The sequence below is a fragment of the Chlamydotis macqueenii genome, chromosome 1 (assembly GCF_036417535.1).
Source record: "Chlamydotis macqueenii isolate bChlMac1 chromosome 1, bChlMac1.mat, whole genome shotgun sequence".
In the NCBI taxonomy this organism is placed as follows: Eukaryota; Metazoa; Chordata; class Aves; order Otidiformes; family Otididae; genus Chlamydotis; species Chlamydotis macqueenii.
Window position 1 is genome coordinate 187,360,428 of NC_141556.1, and position 23,514 is coordinate 187,383,941.

Sequence of the window (23,514 nt, forward strand, 5' to 3'; positions counted from 1 at the left end):
GGTACACCGTTAAAAAGTCCAAGCTCCTTGTCCAGAGAGGTGGTGGATGCCCCATCCCTGGAGACTTTCAAGGCCAGGCTGGATGGGGCACTGAGCAACCCGATCTAGCTGGAGATGTCCCTGCTCCTTGCAGGCAGGTTGGACTAGATGTCCTTTAAAGATTCCTTCCAACCCAAACGATTCTATGATCTTGGAGGAGATGGAGGCACTGGTGAGGGTGGAAGACCTGGCAGACAGCAGCGACTCCACATTGGCAGAGCGAGGGATTACATCAGGCGAATCTCCTGCAGGTGGGGACAAGATTATGAAAGAGGACTGTATGGTTTGCAAAGGTATAATGGAGAAGTTGAAGGCTTAACATTTGTTGCTTGCCTGTCTCTCTCCCTGTGATTTTTTAAAATTTTTTTATTTTAACCTCTTCTTCCCAAGTGCTGCTCTTGCCCTGCCCTGCCAATCGCCAAACTGATGATCGAAGTTAAGTTAAATCCAAAGCACTTGCTCACAACCAGGTTTGAATCCGGCTCTGTGTCTCTCCCCACTAACCAGACGTATCAGAAATTGGGCTGGAAAAACCCCAAACTTCTCAGGGATGGTCGTTTGCCCAAAGAGAAGGATAGGAAGGAATATGGTGCAAACTCTATGAAGGGCTGAATAATTTACTGTGTTAACAGAGAGGGTCTCTGTGGGCTGTTAATGCTAGCCCCTGGGGTTGTACGCCAGCCCAAATCTTGCCCCTGACATCTGATGGCAACATCAGCCTTCTCAAACCTATTTGATATGAATGGTTTGCTAGAAATGAGACTTGATGAAGTACTTTCCCCTGTCATTGGAGCAAGTGTAAGCGTTTGCTCCCCAGCGTGTCATTAGGAAGAAGCCAGAGGAATGATTGCGTGGTTTGGTTGCAAGATTATCTGTACTGGGACTTCAGCTCTTGGCGTTAACCCCTGCCAAGAAATCATGCCATGGCATTGACGAGGCCTGTGCCTAACAGGGGGGATGTACTTCTTGAACATGTACCTGAGCACTGGAAGAAAGATGGCAGTGGCTTGATTTAACCCTTCTGACCTGGCAGGGGAACTGAAATGAATAGCATGAGTAGGGAGGAAAATCTTGTGCATGTTCCCAAACTGCAGGCAGTTTTTGCTTAAATTATGTATTTTTAGATGAAGAGAAGCATTAAAGGAGTCCTGGACTGCTACTTGGTTCCATTTGCTTCCAGTGCTTACAAAGATAGTAAAATTCCAGCGTGAAAATAGCTCCTCATCGGAAGCTTGGGCCTTGATGAGAAGCCTGAAGCATCATGGCATTTATGCAAGGAGGGGCCATGGTATTGCTTTCAGCAAGGATTTAAAAGTAAATAGTCTCATTGTAGCTGGGTTTGTGAGGATCACGTAGCAAAATAATGTTCATGGATGGAGAACGATGACTTCTGTGATTGCAGGGCCTGTTTTTCCCTGTGGACACACCTGTGGGTGCTTTGGTGTAAATCCCACCGGGCCCAGCGGCTGCGGCCTCCTGGTCTCGTGATCTCCACAAGATGTCAGTGTAGATTTATTGGATTGGATATAAAAGCATAGTGCTGTTCCCCCCCCAGCAGATTAAAGCAAAAAACTGTTTTAGAGCTGCACAATAGGTTTGATTGTGCTCTGGAATGTATTGCCCGTGGAGGAGCGACGTGGTGAGCACTGGCACCCGGGGAGGGGTGCGAGTGGCACCCTGAAATGGGAGCAGAGCTCCTGGCAAAAAAGGGACAATGCTTTGCTCACATCAAGGTGTCCCTGCTCCCTTGGGGATGAGTTGCATATGTGTAATATGCAATATTGCACTTGTGCAATAAAGTGCTCTGTGTTTTACTCAGAGAAAAGCTGGTAGCCTGAAGAAAGACTAGAAGGGCCAGCCTGGGTGTCCAGGAGGGATCTGAGGGCAATTGGATCAAGAAGCTTAGCTGCTGGCATGAAGTGTGCCAAGCTTGCTTTGTTTCTTTAAATATAAAAAGTGGTCTTGCAATGTTGAGTGATGAGCTGGGGCTCTGCAAAGAGACTGCGGTGTAACGTCCAGCCCAAGGGAGTTCCCCTTCACCTTTCAGCTCTTTGGCAGTCTCTGCCTGTCCGAGAAACTTTTTAACGCCTGTCGAGGTGAACTGAGATCAATGTCAGCCACAGAGGAGTTTTTCCTTGAAACAAGATTCTCCAAAGCGCTGGCAGTGGTGGCAGAGATGCTGACCCAAGCCCAGGTCTGGCCCCTTGCAGGACGGAGCTTCCCCAGCCAGGCTGGGCTTCTCTGTGACCCTGCGCTGCCCATGCTCCTGGGACTACTCTGCCCTGGCCACCAGCTCCCAGCTGCTGCGGCCACGGCAAGGAAAACTGGCAATGTGGCCAGTAGCCCTAAGGATGTTTCAGAGCCAGCTTCCCTCCCTTCTCCCTTGCAGCCCCTGGCATTTATTCCTATTTTCCCAATAAAAGCCAAACGCAATGCAGACTGCCCCTCTCCTCTCCTTGCAGCTGGGGCTGTGGTCCTTCGGTCCCGTGACTCTGCTCTGGTGTGGGTGGCCCCGCTTCCACTGCCGCGCTCAAAAGCTGCGGGAGCCACTGAGCGATGATTCATTTATGGTCCCCAGCACTGCACCCGGTCACCCGCGAGGGAGGGGAGGGAGCGAAAGGTGATGATATTTGTCAGCGGTGGCAGAAATAGCCACGTTTCAGATTTCGCTGGGGAAACGGGGAGGGAGATCAAAACCACTGCAGTGCTCAGCCCTGTTCCCAGGCTTGCCTCACAGCTGGGAGCAAAACATAGCGCCCCAGTCGCTTTATAGGCAAGTGTCTACCCACCTAAATTTGCCTGAAAGGATCCCAACCGCTCCCCGGTGTTTGCATTGTGCAGATCAGCTAGAGACAGGGGTGCAAACTCCCTTTCCCCTCGGTGCTTAATGTACCAGTTCACCCTGGGGACAGCAGATACAACTTTTCTGGAGTCAAGGGGGTCCTGAGGAGGCACTTGTGTTTTCCTACTCTTCTCCGCTTGACTGGCGTCCGTGCTGGAGGGTTGTTCCTATTTTTTTTCTGGCAAATTGTTTTTGCCTGTTCAAGGGCTGGACTCTGCCCACGTGCCTACTGTTCATGCTGGGATGCTCTCCCAGGCTGCCTGGGACAGGGGATGTTCTGCAAAGCTGGGCGGTTTTCAAAGATAAGGGATAATCTTATCTTTAGAGCTGATTTTTAAATAGAATGGATCCTGATGCTCAGCTCACTGCAGCCACGTTGGATAAGGGAAAAGGTGCAAACAAAACAGCTGCCTGAATTTAAGGGCAAAGCGGTGAGCTTGATTACACCCTGAAATCAGTGAGATTGCTCAAGCAAATTGCCATTTTGGATGTAAGAAGACTTTTCTGTGAACCCGCCCTAAGCCTCCCTGGTGAGGGGATGTTTGCTTAGTGCTTTCCGAGGGGAAAAATGGAACTGGAGGCACATACCACTGGAACAGGTTGCCCAGAAAGGTGGTGGAGGCCCCATCCCTGGAAATGTTCAAGGCCAGGCTGGATGAGGCTCTGAGCAACCTGATCTAGTCGGGGATGTCCCTGCTCCTTGCAGGGGGGTTGGACTAGATGACCTTTGAAGGTCCCTTCCAACCCTAACCATTCTATGATTCTACCAGTGCCTGCTGCTCCTAAAAACCTCCCAGTCCCTTAGACCAGGGTTTATTCCATTTTATATCTATCTATATATATTAGATACAATAGCCGTAATATAGCAGTAAAAGCTAAATTATTTTCTAAAACTGGATTTGATAAAGCTGGATTTATAAACCTACAAGCTATAAGACAAAAAGGGGGGAAATAGAAGGAAAAGGGGGAAAATTAAATAAAGGGAATAGTTCAAGTTTAGCCCAATTCTAAGCTGATCAATGTTTCAGCAATGTTGCTCTTGATGTGACCAGTGCGTGTCTTTTGCTCAAAAAGGCCCTGTGATCATTCAGTGTAAAACCATGGGAAAACATTAATGAAATTATTGGAAGTTACTTTGTTTTCCCCTCCATCCTGAAAGCAACTGGATATTACAATAATTTTTTTAAGATTTGTTTTAGGACAATCACAAGATGTACAGGCCTGAGTGTGGCAGTGCTATATCAGATTGGCAATGATGCTGAGCAGCAATATCCAGACACGGATTGTGCCGGTATCATCGGGGTGTAAATTTGAGTTTCCGATTACTCCGAAATCAGAAGCAGCTGCCAGGCGTGGGAAAGGTCAGTTGCCTGAATTCAGGGCTGCAGTCAAATTGATTCCATTGCAAGCCGTGTGATTTCCTAACCAGAGCATCGTAGAGGGATGAAGACTGCCTCTGCTGAGGGTCCCACTGGGACGCAACAGCGAGGAGAGGGGCTTCCCCACGCTCTGCAGAGGCCAACCATCCCACCCACTGTTCCACTTCCCCCTTTGCAGACCTGAAACATCTCCTGCTTCTTAGGAAGCACCTTCTACAGATGTTTTAAAAGCAGCTGGCAAGTTTCCCTGCAGCACGGGCTGCTGCGAAGGATGCTCAGCTTGTGTCCTCCCTCTCCATAGAGAAAGTGCCCTACTCTGAGGGGTGTTCGCAAGTATGAAAGTTCTTAACAAATGCAGCCAGACTCCTTTTCTTATGTAATAATTTCTAAAGACCTGGTGAAGCAAGCTTGACACTCTTTCCGGGTGCCTGCCGTGCCTCCTGCTCAACCAGAGCCTGATGCTGCTGACTTGCTTACAGAAGCTGAGGAGGCCTGACTTCCACGGGAGTTTTGCCATTAGCATGATTGCTCCCAGCATCGATCCCTGTGAGAGACAAGACCGATGCCCACGTTCAGGATGTCAGGCTGGGGCCCCCTGACCCTCGGGTTCCTGCTAGAGGAGGCTTCAAGGCTGTGTGTCTGCAAAGGAGAGATGTTGGAGGGAATGTGCCTTCTTCCAGGCTGCACTGACTCGCTGGGTACAAGTGTACCATGTAACGTCTGGGTTTGGATTGAGCATAACTGCCACCCGAGGCAGTTTTCTGCAGGGTGATGATAATAGGATTGACTAAAACTGTTGCTAAAATACCCGTGAAGGACCCCTTACCGGGGGAGGTGGATGCAGGCAGCTGTGGCCTGTGGAGGGCCCACTGGGACAGCTGTTCTAGAGGGACTGCACCCGTGGAAGAGATGACCCACGCCGGAGCAGTTCCACGAAGGACTGTGGCCGGTGGGAGGGACCCCACGATGGAGCAGGGGAGGAATGTGAGGAGTTCTTCCCCCGACCATGAAGCAGCGGCCTGAAACAATGTATGATGAACTGACCAAAACCCCCATTCCCTCTTCCCCCCTGTGCTGCTCAGGGAGGGGAAGGTAGTAGAGATAATGTTAAGCCTGGGAAGAGGGAGGGGTGGATGGAGGTTATCTTGTTCTTTGTCTCATTATCCTGCTGTTTGTAGTAATAAATGAATAGTTTTCCCCAAGTCGAGTCTGTTTTGTCCGTGCCGGTAACTTTAAGGATTTCTCCCTGTCCTTATCTCAAACCTCGAGCCGTTTTTCTTATATTTTCTCTCCCTGTTCTCTCGGAGGGTGGGGGGAGTGAGAGAGAGACTGCGTAGTCTGGTCCTGATCGGGGCTGAACTACGACACCAACCCCAATGCTTTGCCGCTGTGAACTAAGGGGCCGCCTTTGCAAAGCCTCACCCCATGCTGGCTTGCGTGGTGGTTCACTTTCTGCACAGAAAAGTGATGGTAAAGAGGGGAGCAGGCCCTGAGCTTTTGAAAAGGCGCATTTTGATTCACTACCTGGCAGCAAGTGAAGTGGACTTGGGTGGGCTGACGCCTAGCCCGCAGCCCCCCGGTCCCTAAGCCGTGATGTACCCAGCTGCATGCTCACCAGCTCGGGGGAAAACCCACTCCCCTACTCTCCCAGCTGGAATGGGAAAGAGAAGCCGCGTTTACTTTCCACTGCCTTGTAGCTGGAAGGAGAAGGAGAAAAGAGGATGTGGAAAGGGAGAAAGGAGAGGCTTGGGGCACAGGGATCCCCATCGATGACTACACTGAGTCTGCCGAAACCTGAAATAGGCAGACAAGATGAGCAGTCTGCAGTGTGGCACCCCTGCTTGGAGAGAAAGCCTTTACCGAATGGCGCAGTAACAGTACAGGGCAAACTGGGAAGGTGACCCAGAGAAAAATCTGTCTCATCTGTGGTTGTGTCAGGGGTGTTGCTGGGTGTTATTTATAACATTTAATTATTATTATTTTTACTTGTCCCAGTTCTTCCCAACCAGAGAAGGTCACTCAAGCCAGTGCTCAGGAAAGGAAATGGCATTGAGCTGGTGAAAAGGAGCGAAACCTCTGTGGTTTGTTTTTTTTTTTTTTTTCTTTTCATAATTTTGCCATTCTCATTTTTGTAGACGCTGAGGTTTCCAGCACACCTCACCTGAATGAGAACTGAATGTGGCAGTTATAATGACAAGGAAGGGCGGAACAGTACAGAGATACGGAGGTGAGGCTGGGTTAATAAAAAAACCAAACCAAAACCCAGTTTCTCAGCAACAAGCACCAGGGGTATGTGCCAGGGTGGTGGGTGCTGGGGCTGGGAGAGGGGACAGGTGGCTGGGAGAGGGTACAGGCAGCTGGGCGAGGGGGAAGCTGGCAGAGGGAGCGCAGCCCCTGCCTATTTCTGCATGGTGCCTGGAGTGTGGTGAAAGCCTCTTGGACGAGGAAAAGCAGCCCTTCCACCCAAACAAGATGGGTCTGGGTGCCAGATGGGGCATGCTGGTCCTGAAGAAGGTCACTTGTGGCAGCAGATCTGGAGGCAGCTCTAGGGTTATGGGCATGGCTTACCTCTGTGGTACGTGGGAACGGTCATGGGCATTGAAAGAGCATCCCACACCTCTGACTTGTGTGTGACCTGTAATTGCTGGTGTCGCATACCCAAATCAGGAGGAGTTGTTGCTGCTGCAAGAGGAGGCAGAATGAGGCATAAAATGTGAAACATGGGAAGAAATTCAAATCCTGTGAGAAAATTCCCCTATTTTTTTTGCTTTCCCTGTAAATATTCAAGGCCAGGCTGGAAGGGGCTCTGAGCAACCTGATCTGGTTGGAGATGTCCCTGCTTCTTGCAGGCAGGTTGGACTAGATGGCCTTTAAAGGTCCCTCCCAACCCTAACCATTCTATGATTCTAAAATACTTCAGGAGCAACTATTCTGTGATTTCTGCTTTCATAGTAGAGCACGAGTCCCTTCCAACCCAAACTATTCTATGATTCTATACTTGATAAAGAGAAACTGAGGGGCTTGGAGCTTTCCACAAGCATTTACCTTGGACTGCCAGCTCCAAAGCTTATTCTTTATTTTGAGCATAAACTCCCTACTTTACCGTGGTCTGGTGTAACAGCATCATGTGGGACGAGCAGTACCTCCTCTGCCCTGGCAATATGACCCTGCCCAGGAGTAAATTAGTGCAGCGACTGTCAAGTAAGTACAATAAAAATTAAATATTGCTCTTAACACATCTCTCCTCACTCCGATTCTCATAATTAGGCCAGACAGAGCAGCTACTAATTTGAATAGTTTCTGTGGCTCCCCTCAGACAGCCTTTGCAGCATCAGTCCCTTATTATAATAGTGCTATGGAAAGACATAACCCTCTTCTGAACCATTTGCTAGACCTGCTCACCCCCACAAAGGGTGACACATGATTTTACTGCACAGAAGCCAAACATAACAAGTCAACAAATAACCCATGGTATCTGATAATCCAGGTGACGTAGGTGAATAATTGCCTAGAAACTTACAGGAAGACACTCGGATGCTGGGTTTTTCTGATGGTGACAAATGAACGGCAAGTATCGGGTTGCATGCTTTGGCTTTTTGCAGGAATGGAGATAAAGTTTTGAGTCCAGGACATCCAGGGCTAAGTCAGTTCAAAGGTCCTTGAACTGACTTAGGCTGACTCCCTTTGTCTACAGGAGGAATGTGCCTCACTCCCCATTGAAACGGTCCTACATGGAGATGCTTATACTGTGCCAAGGTGCTCTTGCTGGAGGGGTAAGGCTGCCCATGCCATTTCATGCCAACCCAGAGCTCCTGAATCCCCCATGTGAACAAGACCCATCATTCATGGATCATGAAGTTACAGTGGGGCAATATAACCCTCTAACGCGATACCATGTGCAGCACAAGCCGAGTGGCTTATTAATTTCAACTACAGCATCTTTCTTTTTCAGAAAAAAAACAACCAAGCAAACAAGCCAAACATTTGGGACTTAATAATTTCCAATGACGGAGAGTCCACAGCATCGTTGGGTAAGTTGTTCCAGCAGTTAATTATGCTGATGAAGTCAATGGAGTTACTGTAAACTCAAGTTATGCCAGTGTGACTGAATACAAAATTTGGCCTAGTTCCCTGAAAGAAGCAGCACTTTGAAGTCTCTGTATGTCTTTAAATAAAATTATTCTCCGGTGAAAGATGCGGAAATACAAGACTTTTCCTCTAAAGTGTACTACAATAGTCATTTGATCTCCAGTACACTACTGGAATATTAACACCAAATCCAAATTGCACCCATCTTTTAGACAGTTAATTGGGCTTATTTTATACATAGGTCTGTCTGTCGTCGTTAGGGCAATATTGCTGCTGACTGTGATAACATTTTTATCTGTTAACTTCCAAGCTGCTACGACTAACACCAGCTACTCACGAAATGAGTCAGCTAACTTTCCTTTCAACCGTTTGTTCTGCTCCCTGAAGGTGTTATGATGTTGTGGTATGACAAGCTGGTTGACACTCATTCCTTTAAAGCTTATGTAGCAATTTTATTGTCACAATAGGCTTTCTAAAAAATAGGGTCAGAGTTTTGAGACAGCTGGGCAAGAAACAGTTACCACTTCAGTGCGAAGACCTGAGTGAAAACAATTGGTTTGATTTATTTAAAAAGTATCTTATGATGGAAGTTGGTGTTACAAGGTCCGGGTTTTTGCTCCCACAGGAACAATTCTTACAGGCTATCTGAATTATCCAGAAACTGCCAAGGCAGATTTATACTTAAACTGGATTATGAAGAAATACACTGCAAACCGCTGCAACAAATCATTACTAAACACAATCAATGGGAATAACTAAAGCTTGGAAATCTATCCTGAAGTTGCATTAACAAACGAGAAATTGCATGCAAATAGCACTACAGTTCTCTATCCCACCCAAACATTGTGTCTCTTGTCCCCCCTCTCACCCAGCACCCATTTGGACGGTTTTTCCCTTGACCTGATGTCCCAATAAATGGCTTTTCCATCCTGGGTGAAATGTCCATGGGAGGACAGAGGACATTCATCCCAGAGAAAGAAGGAAAGCTGTAGCTTGTTACACCCTAAGAAGATGTTAACCTCTATAGATTAGTCATGCCCTTGCTCAGGTGAACTCATGGTAGCTAACTTATCTCTTCACATGTAAAATATCTGTGGTATTCTTCTTAACTTCCTGTGCCTAACTGCTGCTGCTATGGTTGCGATACACGGCCAAGAAGCTCTGCTTTCCCACCCCAGACGTGAACAGAGTGCTCCAACATATATTTATCTTTTTTTGCATACTTCACAGAAGTATTTTGAAGCTTAAGAAGTCTCTCGGATGATGTTTGTTCAGTGTTTCAATAACCTCCTGTGAAAATGCTTGCAAAGGATTATTCTTCTTTCTGGTTGGCGATGATTTACTTATTCCTTCAACTCCATGTTTGCTTCATGCTGATTATTAGGGCCATAAAACCACGGCACTGAAATGTGTCATTTCCAGAGGCTGCTTGCTCTTTTCACTGCGAGAAAATGAGGAATCATTCCCTAGAGGATGCTGGATGGACGGAGGATGGACCCTGCTCTCCTGGAGCTGCAGAGCAGGGTGACAAGACGTGGCTGTGCCAAAGGCCTCCCATCGCCAGTGCTGACCGGGAGTGAGGGTGATTAATGCCCCCAGATCGATGCCCCCAGTTAATGGCTGACAGCAGCTCAGGAAGGCACCATAAAGTGCAATCCTTAACCCGCCTCCTTGGGAGCCCAGGCTGATCTAGTTGGTAGGATGTAGAGCCCTTTGAAGACAAGAGAGCTCCGTACCTTCCATGCTGGCATGAACTTGGCCCGCAAGATAGAAGCCTTTTATAATGTCCCTGTGTTTTGTCCTCACCCAACCACACAAAATCCAGTTGAGGCCACCTCCTCCAGCTGCTGGGCTGTGACAAACCATGTCCGCACCACGGCAGCAGCACTGAGAGCACCATCAGCTCATTCACAGCCACTGGAAGAGGCACTGCTGAGCAGAACTGTCAGCACCTGCTTGAGGATGCTCCCATATCCCAGCACAGAACAGATGCACCTCAAAGGCTGGGAGAAGTGACCCAGATCTGGTGCATCACATCTCTCTGAAGGGTGTTGCAGCAAAGCGGTGCTTCCTGATGCAACTGCTTCTTAGTGACAGGAATGAGGTAGGTGTTTTAGTGCAGAGCAGCTTCAGCTTCACTGCGAGTCCCTGCGTGGGAGGATTGCTCTGCTGTGGGTCAACACTGTGGATGGGTTCACCCTGTTCCTCTGCACAGCCACCGGCCCCAGGTGCTGCAGGATCACCCCTGTGGCTCTGGCCAAAAGGCACCTGAAATCTCTCCTTGCTGGTGGTGCCGGTGGTGGTGAAGGAGGAGATGAGCTGAACTGATAATTGTGTCTTCTGTAAAACAATAGATAAGCAAACATTTGAGGAGGAAGAACTGCTGCGGGGAGAAGAAGAACCTGTATTTCTCACAGTGTCAGGATTAGTGCTTGGCTAACAGGCTAGTGCGAGCTGGGGCTGTTTCAAGCCGGAGTGTTTGAACGTGGCAAAAGGGGCAGCTGGTCTTGGAGGCTGGTCATCTTCCTCCTTTTGTAAAAGCTGAAGGGCTGTCTGCCCAGTAGGTCTGCTCAAATTTAATACTCACCTGAAAGGAACCAGGAACTCGGTGCCTCTCCAAGCACTGAGTGCTTTGTGAGCCTACAGTTGATCCCTGCAAATGTGCGCACAGTTCTGCGTGTGCCGGAGTTTCAGCTCATGTGATATCACAGAGCATTTTCTGTTTAATTTTTTTCATAGTCATCGTAAGAATTCCCTATTTTTGCCCTCAGTAAGCTGTTACTTACTGAGTTAGAGGGATGCACTTGTCCCGTGGTACAGCTTCTCTCGGAGAAACCTGGCATCTGACCCTAGTGTTGCTACTCTATTCCCGTGAACGGTTTTAGGGTTTGCGTGTGTGAGGCTGCGTTCTGCCTTCCTGTCTATCTAGTTCACACGTACTCACCGCTGAAATGATCCTCGAACTCTGAGCTACCCACGAAATGTTCTCTTCAGCAAAAGCAGGTTTGCTCTTCAAAACCTTTCAGCCTGCATCTTGGTGCAGTGTTGCTTTGTCAATCAGTGTCTAACTTCTAATGGTGGAGAGTCCCATTCATAGCCAAGATGATGTTTCTGGCACTGAACATAGCTATCTTCTGAAAAGTCACTCCTGCTCCTATTTAATCTTTCCCTTTTTAGCTCTGTGGATTGTGCATGCTTTGCTTCTCAGTAGGTACTAGAAGCCCTTGTCTGAAGATTCTTGCAAAAAGATTTTGCTTCCTTCAAGTGAAACAGCTCTTTGGAGAGCCAGGCATTGCTAGTCTGTGCTTCTTTCCATGCTTCACACAAAGCCTAAGGTCTTACACAATGTTTTCTGTAAGTTTATTCTTGTTACTTCTTGCAGGCATCTCCCTGGACCCTCACTTTGTATCCCTTTCTGCACACATTGCTTTAAAGTAGTTCCTCTTGCCTTCACAAAAAGGTAGAAAAATCCTCCGGCTGTGGTCAGTGCATTCCCGGGATGCTTCAGTGACCTGGAATCCCTGGTTGCTGCTGTGAGGATCCCGCTCCGCTGGTCGCCCTGCCTCCCCATCGCTCTTTGCCCTGCCGCCACTTCTGATATGAAAGCGATGTTCTCTGCTGGTAGATAAGGTGAGCCCTGCGGCAGAGCAGCTAACAAAGATGAGTCTTCATTATAATAACAGGTTAACAGGGGAAGGGAGCAATCTGAGAGGGGGAAATCTACTTTACCCTGTTGTACCAGTACTAGCTGACTCCATCAACAGCTCTTCCGAACAAGAATATTCTGGTTTCCTAAAGGCCATTGGTAATTTTGACTATGACTCATGCAGAGAGATTATTTCAGCTCATTTTCAGGTCAACACTTGCATTTTTAAGTTGCTATTAAGTCTACAACACTGGCATAGCATTTCAAAGTAAATTCTGTAGCAGAGGTTGAACAACACTCACAGATCACTAATTTATGTAGCTTTTATCAAAGCAAAGTACAAAGATGCTTTTCTGCTATTAATAACATCGGTACTGTTGTACTACCTGGTACTATTAAACATACAATTTTACTTTTATCTGTAAATTTATTTTACAGCAAAGAAGATGGTTTGCAGTTCCAGATGAAGATCTTCCAGGCTATGAAATGGCATGGTATGCTGGCTTCTACTTCTTGTCTGGAATGAAGTGATTCACCTTCATATAAAGAGAAAGCGCACTGTCTCAGTCTTCACTGCCATGGAGCACCGTAAATCATCTCAAAACTTAGAAAAATGTGAAGGTTTTCCATCCAGAATTGAAGCGACGGCTCTAGCCAACACATTGTCTTCAAACACAGAAATGGCCTCAGAAGAGTCGGTTGATATTTGGCATAGATTGGATGGAGCATTTGACAGGCCTTTACAAAAAAAGGCAGTTGATTGATACCTGTGAATCACAGAATAATTTAAATTGGAAAAGACCCTTAAGATCATCGAGTCCAACTGTAAACCTAACACTGCCAAGTGCAACACTAAACCACGTCCCCAGGTGTCACATCTACATGTCTCCTAAATAACTCCAGGGTTGGTGACACAACCACTTCCCTGGGCAGTCTGTTCCAGTGCTTGATAACCCTTTTGGTGAAATTTTTTTTCTAATATCCAACCTAAACCTCCCCTGGCTCAACTGGAGGCTGATTCCTCTCATCCTACCACCTGTTACTTGGGAGAAGAGACCAACAGCCACCTCACTACAGCCTCCTTTCAGGTAGTTTTATAGAGAGGTAAGGTCTCCCCTCAGCGTCCTCTTCTCCAGGCTAAACAACGCCAGTTCCCTCAGCCACTCCTCATAAGACTTGTGCTCTAGACCCTTTACCCTGGAGAGTTGGGCTGAAGCCAATGGGATGAGGTTCAACAAGACCAAATGCCAAGTCCTGCACTTCAGCCACAACAACCCCAGGCAGCGCTATAGGCTTGGGGCGGAGTGGCTGGAGGACTGTGTGGAGGAAACGGACCTGGGGGTACTGATTGATGCTCGGCTGAGCATGAGCCGACAGTGTGCCTGGGTGGCCAAGAAGGCCAACGGCATCCTGGCTTGCATCAAAAACAGTGTTACTAGCAGGAACACGGAGGTAATTGTCCCCCTGTACTCAGCACTGGTGAGGCCGCACCTCGAGTACTGTGTTCAGTTTTGGGCCCCTCACTGCAAGAAAGACATTGAGGCCCTGGAACGCGTTCAGAGGAGGGCTATGAAGCTGGTGAGGGGTCTGGAGCACAGGCCTTATGAGGAGCGGCTGAGGGAGCTGGGATTGTTCAGTCTGGAGAAGAGGAGGCTCAGGGGAGACCTTATAGCTCTCTATAACTTCCTGAAGGGAGGTTGTAGTGAGCTAGGGGTCGGCCTTTTCTCTCGTGTAGACAGTGATAGAACTAGAGGCAATGGTTTCAAGCTGCGCCAGGGGAGATTCAGGCTGGACATTAGGAAATATTACTTCTCGGAAAGGGTAGTCAGGCACTGGGATGCACTGCCCAGGGAGGTGGTGGAGTCACCGACCATGGGGGTGTTCAAGAAACGTTTGGATGTTGTGTTGAGGGATATGATTTAGCTGAGAAGTATTGGTGATGGTTGGACTGGATGATCTTTTAGGTCTTTTCCAATCTTGATAATTCTGTGATTCTGTGATTCTGTTTGACCAGCTTCATCACCCTTCTCTGGATCCACTCCAGCACCTCAATGTCTTTGCTGTACTGAGGGGCCCAAAACTGCACATGGTATTCAAGGTGCAGCCTCACCAGTGCTCAGTAGAGAGGGACAATCACTTTGCTATTCGTGCTGGCCACACTGTTTCTGATATAAGCCAGGATGCTGTTGGCCTTCTTGGCCACCTGGGCACACTGCTAGCTCATACTCAGCCGGCTGTGGACCAATACCCCCAGGTCCCTTTCCACCAGGCAGCTTTCCAGACACTCTTCCACAAGCCTGTAGCGTTGCATGGGGTTGTTGTGACCCAAGTGCAGGGCCTGGTACTTGGCCTTGTTGAATCTCAGTGATGAAGGCAGATTACTTTTTTTTTTTAACACTGCCTTGAGGGAAGGCTTTCTTGGTCGATGTCTTGTAAGTGGTGTGAGTGTAAAGTCTGAGCCAGAGCCAAAGCTTACCAATTCTGTTACTCATTGACGTGCTCTGATGTCAGATTTTGTGAGGTTTGGGATTACCCTTGGAGAATGAGCACAGGCTATTGAAGCAGCTGCATGTATTTCTAGCGGCCTGTGGGTAGGGTGGGCTTTGCACCCAGCTGTAGAGCTGTGGAGGTAACTTGTGCTCAGGTCAGCGCCAGCTCCTCTATATTGTTCCTCTCAAGTCAAAACAGAGGGCTGCTCAGCTCTCCTGGCTTTCAGACTAGGCTTTGGATAAGTGAATTTTCGCTGCTTGTTGTTCTTCCTCAACTGCAAAAGGAGGTGAAGGCGGTTGGCAAGGACCTGAATGTTAAGTTTGAGGTGCCTGAGTCATGGCAGGTGAATCTTACCCACACATTGAACTGCTGAACGATGCCGCACACAGGCTGTTAAACACCCATCTCCCCAGAAGCCTTGGCCAGCAAAAAAATGACTTGAAAGCTGCTCTTCCACCTTACGACTGGGAAGATTGCAGGTACTTTCCCCTTTGCCTGGAGATATTGTTAGAAGGTAGCAGAAGCCCATTTTACTGCTGTAACAACTTAATTAACTCCATTTTCTCCCAACTGAGCTGAGCAAAGGTTTTGTGCAAGCCACATGCACTTTATTGAGAAACAGGGCTTTTCTCCCACATTCTTGCTGTGCCCGCAGTGATAGGGCTAACAAAAACTGTTGTCTTCTCAAAACGAAAATCGTACTTCTGAATTCTTTCCAATGGCCGAGGTTGCTCTTTTGGGTTCTAACTAAACTTGCTGCATTAGAAGAAATCCCCGTAGCGAATTGCCTGCTTCCCTCACCAAGCCCTTGTGAATCATCCACGAGGGAACAACACGGTGCCGCTACCGTGCTGAGCGCAGCAGCTGCCAGGCTGCTCTCCTTGTCTGCTGCAAGACGATGCCCAACATGAGCATTCAACAGCTTTCGTGGGTTGTTCATATGACTTTCAAAATTTTTGGCCTTTTTTTCCCCCCTAGTTGATTCAAACAAGATATACCACCAAGGTTTTGCAGAAAAGGTTTCCAGATACTTTTTCGTAGCAGGGTTGCCTATGACAAGAAGTGCAAAAAGCCTCTGCAAATCAGGAAACTTATTCTGCGGTGCAATCTGTGTAGGAAAAAGTTCACTCACCACTTTTTGTGCTTGGCTTTGCCAGTGCAGATTCAACATCTCGCAGCTTCAATTCCTGCAAAACACTCTCAAAATATTTGTCACAGACCGCTTTTGCTCGAAATCTAGAGGAGCAGAGCAAGCTGTGTGATAGACCATGCCAGTGCTTGTGAAAAAAACTCTTCTGGACGCCTGTCACTGCTGTGCTTATTTACCTTTGCACTTGCTATAGCCATTTTCTTGACCTTGCGTTTACCTCCATGGCACTTAGCCACTTCCTTGCTCAGCTGCAGATCTCGTTGGCTGGCTCAGACATTGTTGCACACACAGCAATCTGTCAGCCTGACAGTAACCCCGCTGAGGAAGAGATGTGCTGATTTCATCTGACATTGGCGCATGAATTTGATTAAAATATCAAAGAAATAATCCATTGACGTAGGTGTTTTCATAGATCCATTTGCACGACTTCACAGATGTTGCTCAAGCAGATGTGTTTTTCTGACCACTGTAAGAAAATCTTGGGTTTGACCATGGAGGAGGAGTCACTACCCATGCTGTAACAATGGTGTTTGGGAGGAAGAGTTGTGTAATTGATCTGCCAGTGGTCCACAGCTGATGGTTTGCAAACCACCCATCTGGCTGCTGAGCTACTCTGGCTGCTGATTTCACAGCACCAGCAACCACTGAGTGTCCTTTCTCACCTGCAGCTGGATCAAGCTGAAAACCAAATTGGGGATGAAAGTGATCTGGGTGACTGCTTCTGCAGGGACTTTCTTCTGGGCTGTGCTGAGTCACAGAACACTGTCTTGTCCCTGGAGAAACAAGAATTGAGGGGAAAGATTATAATGCAAACACATAATGCTGCAAAACTGCATGAGGACAAAGACATATTCCTGAAGACCTGTCAGAAAAGCAAATAAAACCGAGAGCTATTCTTGTGAGTCTGAAGTATTTGGCCATCACTGTCTGCAAACTACAACCCTTGATAACCAGTCAGTTGCTGAGAAATTCAATGCACTCAACCATGAGTGTTACGAACTCTCCTCCCAGGTATCAGATCTTGATAGCTTTTTTCAAACACGATGACATCTTTTTTTGGCTTCTTTGTCCTTGTCCTCCCTTTTTGTTGTCTTCTCCTTTTCTTATCCTTCCCACCTTCATAGAGCCCTGCACAAGATCACTGAACATCACCTTCTTCACTCTTTCTCGATGTCTTCAAGCTGCCGGGCAACCAGCAGTGGTTGAAGTTGGTGCCCTGGAGGGGTCTGAATGATGTAGGTCCCAACACCGTGAGACAAGAAGTGTAAAACACAGTTATTGTCCATCTGTCAGTCTCCAGGGTGACAAACCTGAAGACTGTTGGTGACAAAGTCATCCTTCAGCCTGGGACTCTTGCTTCTGTAGCTTCCTCCTCTGCAGCCTTGGGGCTCTGGAGAGGGCAACTCCTTTCCTCACCTCTGTGCTTTTCCATGGGCTGAGGCATGGAGCCTGCCTGGTTTGGGGAGCTGACTTTGAACGGGTTACACGCTACTGTGGTGGATCTCAGGTGTTGCTCTAGAGGAGGCTGTACATCTGCTTCACACCCTAAGTGCCCCTCTGTGAACAGGAGGTTGAGGAGGAAGAGTCTAGACAGGGTCAGACCGGTGCCCTAATTTGCACTCCTGATTTAGTTCCAATATTAAAAAAACCAACTCATTAGATTCATGTGATGGAGCAGCAAAGAAAGTGCCTATTTATGGAGGCTGAGGAGAATCCGCAGAGATGTGGGTTGCTGTTATTTGTCTGGACGGCACCTCCTGACATCACGAGTGGAAAAGCCTTGTTCAGGAACAACGGAGAAGGCAGCTTTGCCTGTCTGTGTTAACACAACACTTCCAGTATCTAGAATTGCATTTCTTGTTTTTCATTATAGAAGTCTTATTTTGCAGGAAGTTTGATGTGCGGAGAGAGTGATGATTTTGGAGTTCTGTGAGAAAAGTGTGCACCCTGCTTGTTTGCAAAGTGACTTTTCAACCACACCAGGGACATTTTACAGAGAGTGAGATGAGATGTATAAGTGGAAGAGAGAAAAAAAGCTGTAAGAAAAGGTTTCACTAAAAAAAGTTATAAGAAGGTATCAGCTGAAATGTAAACACATCTGTCTGGAAAAGAAACAAGCAGTCCTGCTTTTCTGAACTGGATTTCCTGTAATATAAAAACGCAGTTTTGCAACAAACCTATACCAGGCTCAAGTTCTTAACAAACCCATATATGTTAAGGAATTCTTAAAAAATAATTTTTATCCCCTGTCCATTTTTTTTGACTCCTGAGTCTTTCTTCAAGTGTGTATCCGAACGCTCAGTGGCCATCATGGCTGGGCGCTCCTGGGCAGAACGCTAGCAAGAAATGCTGAGGGGGCCTTGGCATTTATTCAGGCGGGTCAAGGGGAGAGCAGCTGGCTGCCTCATATACCACTTCATCAAGAGCTATCAGTCCCCCGGTGTCTCCGAGCTCGCCAGTCGATACGCTGTGCTTGGCTGTTTGGGATGGAGCACCGCCAAGCAAGAGTTCCTTTACTGACCCCCAATCTTGTATCTTTTTGCAGCAGTGCCTGGTTTTGCTGGAAACACGGCAGAGAAGTGTGGCCCAGGAGTGCTTACTCTAGGCTTGTGGGCACTGTGGGGCAACGTCAGCCATGCCTCAGGATTAAAAGGAAAGGAAATGCTGACTGGCTGCTGCACGGCAGAAAGCGAGGCGCAGGAAGGACCAGCTTTGCAGCACACACTCGACTGGGTGAACTTCACTGCAGCGTGAACTTTGGAAATGCAAAATTGCTTCTGACTGCACCAGGGGCAGGAGCTCTGGGTCCGTTAGCCCATTAAATCTCCGCAGGGCAGCCTGTGGTGGGGACGTGAAGGTGGCCAGGGGGAGCCCTCTGGGAGACACATGTGCAGAGCTGCCCTGGACACCTGCGGGTGGTTGCCCGCCATCCCGTGGAGGCACAGCTCTGGGATGACAGTCCTTCAGCACCTTTTAAGTATTCTTGTGGGTTTTGCTTTGCAAAAGCTCCAATTTGGGATGCTTTGATATGCATCCTCTTTTTTTTTTTCTGGCCAAGTCTCATTTCTCTCCTTGTTTTGTGCTCATTTTTCTCCTTTTTATTTTTTTCCTTTCTTGCTGGTTTTGCCCTTGTTGTGACTTCTTGTTGCGATTTCCTTATCTGCCCTCACTCTTTCCTCTTTTCTTTTGGCTCACTCTTTACTTTCTGCTCCTTCCTTGCATTTCTCATTGTCCAACAGCTCTTGCACCCATTGGAGATGATGATGAGGTATCCCTGTGAGTCTGTGCCTCAATGAATCGATCTCCACCCTGGCAAAGAGGAGATACCAGAGAGTCCAGTTGCTGTCTGAGACTCCACTTTGTTTTTTTGTTTGCTTGGCAGTTTTTTGGTTTGTTTTTTTTTGTTTTGTTTTTTTTTTTTTTAGTGTTGCAAGCCACTTCAGCAGCCAGCAAGGTTGGTAGCCACAACTGGAGGAAAGAGTGAAAGTGGGTGGCTTTCAGGGAGCCACTGCTGATTTCTTTGCAGCTGCAGCAGCATTTCTGTAACATGTGGGTGGACGGATCTGAACGGCCCCACCATTTAGCCCTTTGCACCCGATGCTTTTCTCCACCTTGAGCCCTCTCCTAAATCTCATCGGAGATCCCCATCTCCTTCTTGGATAAAAAGAGAAGCCACCAACCTGCCACCTGCCGTGTGCCTTCCTATTATGCATCACGTGGCCTGAGCTCTTCTGATCCTGGTGGAGGTTCACTATTCAGGGCTTGGCAGATGCAAATGTAGAATTGAAACTACTGGTTGCCCTTCTTATCTGTTTTCAGACCGGTACCTGGTGTGCCTCTGCCTTTACGCAGAACCTGCTTCTGGGACCTTGCTGGTTTCAGTTTCATCAGTATGTTCTCCTCGCAGGCCGGGCGTGAGCAAGGTTTGCATTTGCAGCACCAATCTCAAAGCACTTAAACTGTTAACTAACAGGGTTGCAATGGGCAGACATTTTTATACCCATTTTACAGAGAGAGAAACAAAAGAACAGAGTAACTGTGTTTCACAAGATGAAAGGAAGTGCCTGGAGTCATCGTCCTGCTGTGGACATTTACGCCGTGGACAATATTTGTATGCTACAAACTTTACCTATTGAGCATCTTGCCCAAACTGCCTTCTGTAATGTGTTAGTCACCAGCAGCGTAGGAATATATGTATATATGTCAAAATACTGTCTTACTATTATTGTCTAACCATGTTAGAAGGTGCAAGCAGGGATTAGAAGGTGCAAGCAGGGACTGCAGAAGGTGCAAGCAGGGACTGCGAGAATGAAGAACTGCCCATTGTACTCGAAGAGCAGGTTCGGGATCATCTAAGGAACCTGAAGGTGCACAAGTCCATGGGTCCTGATGAGATCCATCCTCGGGTCCTGAGGGAACTGGCGGATGAAGTTGCCAAGCCACTGGCCATCATATTTGAGAAGTCGTGGCGGTCTGGTGAGGTCCCCGATGACTGGAAGAGAGGGAACATAACCCCAATTTTTGAAAAGGGGACTAAGGAAGACCCAGGTAACTACAGGCCGGTCAGCCTCACCTCTGTGCCTGGCAAGGTCATGGAGCAGATTCTCCTGGAAACCATGCTAAGGCACATGGAGAGCAAGGAGGTGATTGGTGACAGCCAACATGGCTTCACCAAGGGCAGATCGTGCCTGACCAATTTGGTGGCCTTCTATGACGGGGTGACGGCATCGGTGGACAAGGGACGAGCAACTGACATCATCTACCTGGACTTGTGCAAAGCTTTTGACACTGTCCCGCACGACATCCTTCTCTCTAAACTAGAGAGACATGGGTTTGATGGACGGACCACTCGGTGGATAAGGAGTTGGCTGGATGGCCGCACTCAGAGAGTGGTGGTCAACGGCTCGATGTCCAGGTGGAGACCGGTCACGAGTGGCGTCCCTCAGGGGTCCATGCTGGGCCCGGCCCTGTTCAACATCTTTGTCGGCGACATGGACAGTGGGATAGAGTGCACCCTCAGCAAGTTTGCTGACGACACCAAGATGTGTAGTGCCGTCGACACGCTGGAAGGGAGGGATGCCATCCAGAGGGACCTTGACAGGCTGGAGAGGTGGGCCCATGCCAACCTCATGAAGTTCAACCAGTCCAAGTGCAAGGTCCTGCACCTGGGTCATGGCAATCCCAGGCACAAATACAGGCTGGGCGGGGAATGGATTGAGAGCAGCCCTCAGGAGAAGGACTTGGGAGTGCTGGTGGATGAGAAGCTTAACATGAGCAGGCAATGCGCCCTTGCGGCCCAGAAGGCCAACCGCATCCTGGGCTGCATCAAGAGAAGCGTGGCCAGCAGGTCGAGGGAGGTGATTCTCCCCCTCTACTCTGCCCTGGTGAGACCCCACCTGGAGTACTGTGTCCAGTTCTGGAGCCCCCAGCACAAGAAGGACATGGAGCAGTTGGAGAAGGTCCAGAGGAGGGCCACGAAGATGATAAAAGGGCTGGAGCACCTCTCTTATGAGGACAGGCTGAGAGAGTTGGGGCTGTTCAACCTGCAGAAGAGGAGGCTCCGGGGAGACCTGATAGCGGTCTTCCAGTACCTCAAGGGGGCCTACAAGAAAGATGGGGAGAGGCTGTTTAGTAGGGCCTGTTGTGATAGGACGAGAGGTAATGGTTTTAAAATAGAGGGGGGTAGATTTAGATTAGAAATTAGGAAAAATTTTTTTACAATGTGAGTTATAGAACACTGGAACAGATTGCCCAGAAAGGTGGTGGAGGCCCCATCTCTGGAAGCGTTCAAGGCCAGGCTGGATGAGGCTCTGAGCAACCTGACCTAGTCAGGGATGTCCCTGCTCCTTGCAGGGTGGTTGGACTAGATGACCTTTGAAGGTCCCTTCCAACCCTAACCATTCTATGATTCTATGATTCTATGTTTTTGCATCTATATAATCTAGCGTAAAATGTATATAATGATACTATGTGTATGTATTTGTGTAGCATATACATAATGTGCTAATTTGTATGCAAATACAATCATATACATATATAAATATGCTTTTCAAGCATGAAATCAACGATGGCAAAAAAAAATCGTCTTTAAAAGTAAGTCTTTGTTAAGCCACAGCCTCCGTGCTGATTCTGGCTATAAATTATTTTTCTTGTTGATGACAGGTAGCTATCAGTTTTCCAGTGAAACAAAGGAAAAGAAGATGAAATAGTTGTCAAGCATTGCATTGTACCATGCCATGAATTTTCCTTCCTACAGGCTGAAGAGAAACCACTGAATTATACCATAACTGTCAAGCGTCCTGTTTTTAGTTTGTTGCTCAAACACAATAAAATTATTTAATATACAAAAGCTATCATGCGAAGCCAGTCAGTTTTTCCTCCAGCAATATATCAAGGAAAACAAGAAATGAGAAACGCACCTGAAAATGTTGAAACATTGACGGTAGGATGTGGGAGAATATTGTAATAGATCATATTTACGACAAAACAGAAACTCAACACCCTGAAAAACATACACACCACTTGAACTGTGTTTACTTCCAGGCACATTGGCCTTTGCATAGGGGTGGGCCGGGTGATTCAGCTGAATCTGAAACCTGATAAACTCTTGCCTTCTGTTTTTACATCACGGCCAGTGATTGCACATGACACATTAAAACCAGATAGCGCTATGTAGACACTACCTTCGGAATTTGTCGTATTGATCCTGGTAAGGATAATTTTTCAGGCATATTGTACTTCAGTCTTTCACTTATGGGTATGCATACATGGGTGTGAGAGTGTATGTGTTCAAATGGGAGATCTTCAGCCTAGATCATGAGAGAGTCAAGAGACGAATTTGTGTCAGATATTTTCTTCAGTTTACCTTCTTCTTCTTCTGTTTATGAAATGTGGCAGCAGACTGTGGTTCCCAGTAATGTATGCCTCACTTGAGCTTATTCAGTGAGTACGGTTTTGTCCAAATGCTAAGTAAGAGCCACACTTAGTAGGAATTTCAGCTGCATTAATCACCCCAACCAGTAAAGTCATACTATTATTTCTCTTCTTCAACCAGAAAAACATATGAGGCCTTCTGACATGAACTATTACACAAGGAAATTTAAAATTAAATTCCAATTCCTTCAAACAGTGCGACTTCGAAATGGTTTCCATGAAACCTTGCCCTCAAATCTTGACTGTTTACATTTTTGTAGATGCTGAGGACAAATGAGGTATGAACAACATCAAAGGAAATTGTCAAAAAATACATAGTAAATATTTTTGCTAGCTATTTTTAATTTAAAATATTACTTTATTTTTTTTTTACTCAATCCTGTTTTTATCTATTTAACTAAATATTTATTGCAGCATTTCTTTAAAGCCAGGGTGGTCCAACCTCAGCAGCCACTAGATCTGCACCGAGATTTCGGTAGCCCAACCCCCAGCAGCTCCATCTCCCAGTCCAGGAAGCACAACCCCACCTTCACCCCTCTTGATGGCTCCCTTTCACCCTTCCTCCTGGCAGCAGCGCCTGCCGAGCCCTCTGGACGCTCTCGGCCACTGAAGCCACTATAGAGCAATTGGGGAAGGAGGAGTGGGTTGGCTGTGGGTTGTTGCTGTTGAATTTGGAGACTTGCTGCTGGTGGTGGAGAGAAGGAGGAGGAGGTTGTGGTTGTACTGAGGATGCAGCAGCTACTGTGAGAGCCCCGGTCGCAGCAACCCAGTGCCCCGTGGCAGGCGGTGAGGAGGTGAAGGAGACAGCGCTTGGCTGTTTTGGCAGCTCTCCCATCATCAACCCTGGTTCCCCACCTCCTCCGAGAAGAAGGATTGGGCTGCCTGGAGGCTTTCTGGAAGCTGGTGCTGCACCGCTCTATGTGAGGACCTAACAGATTTCGACTCG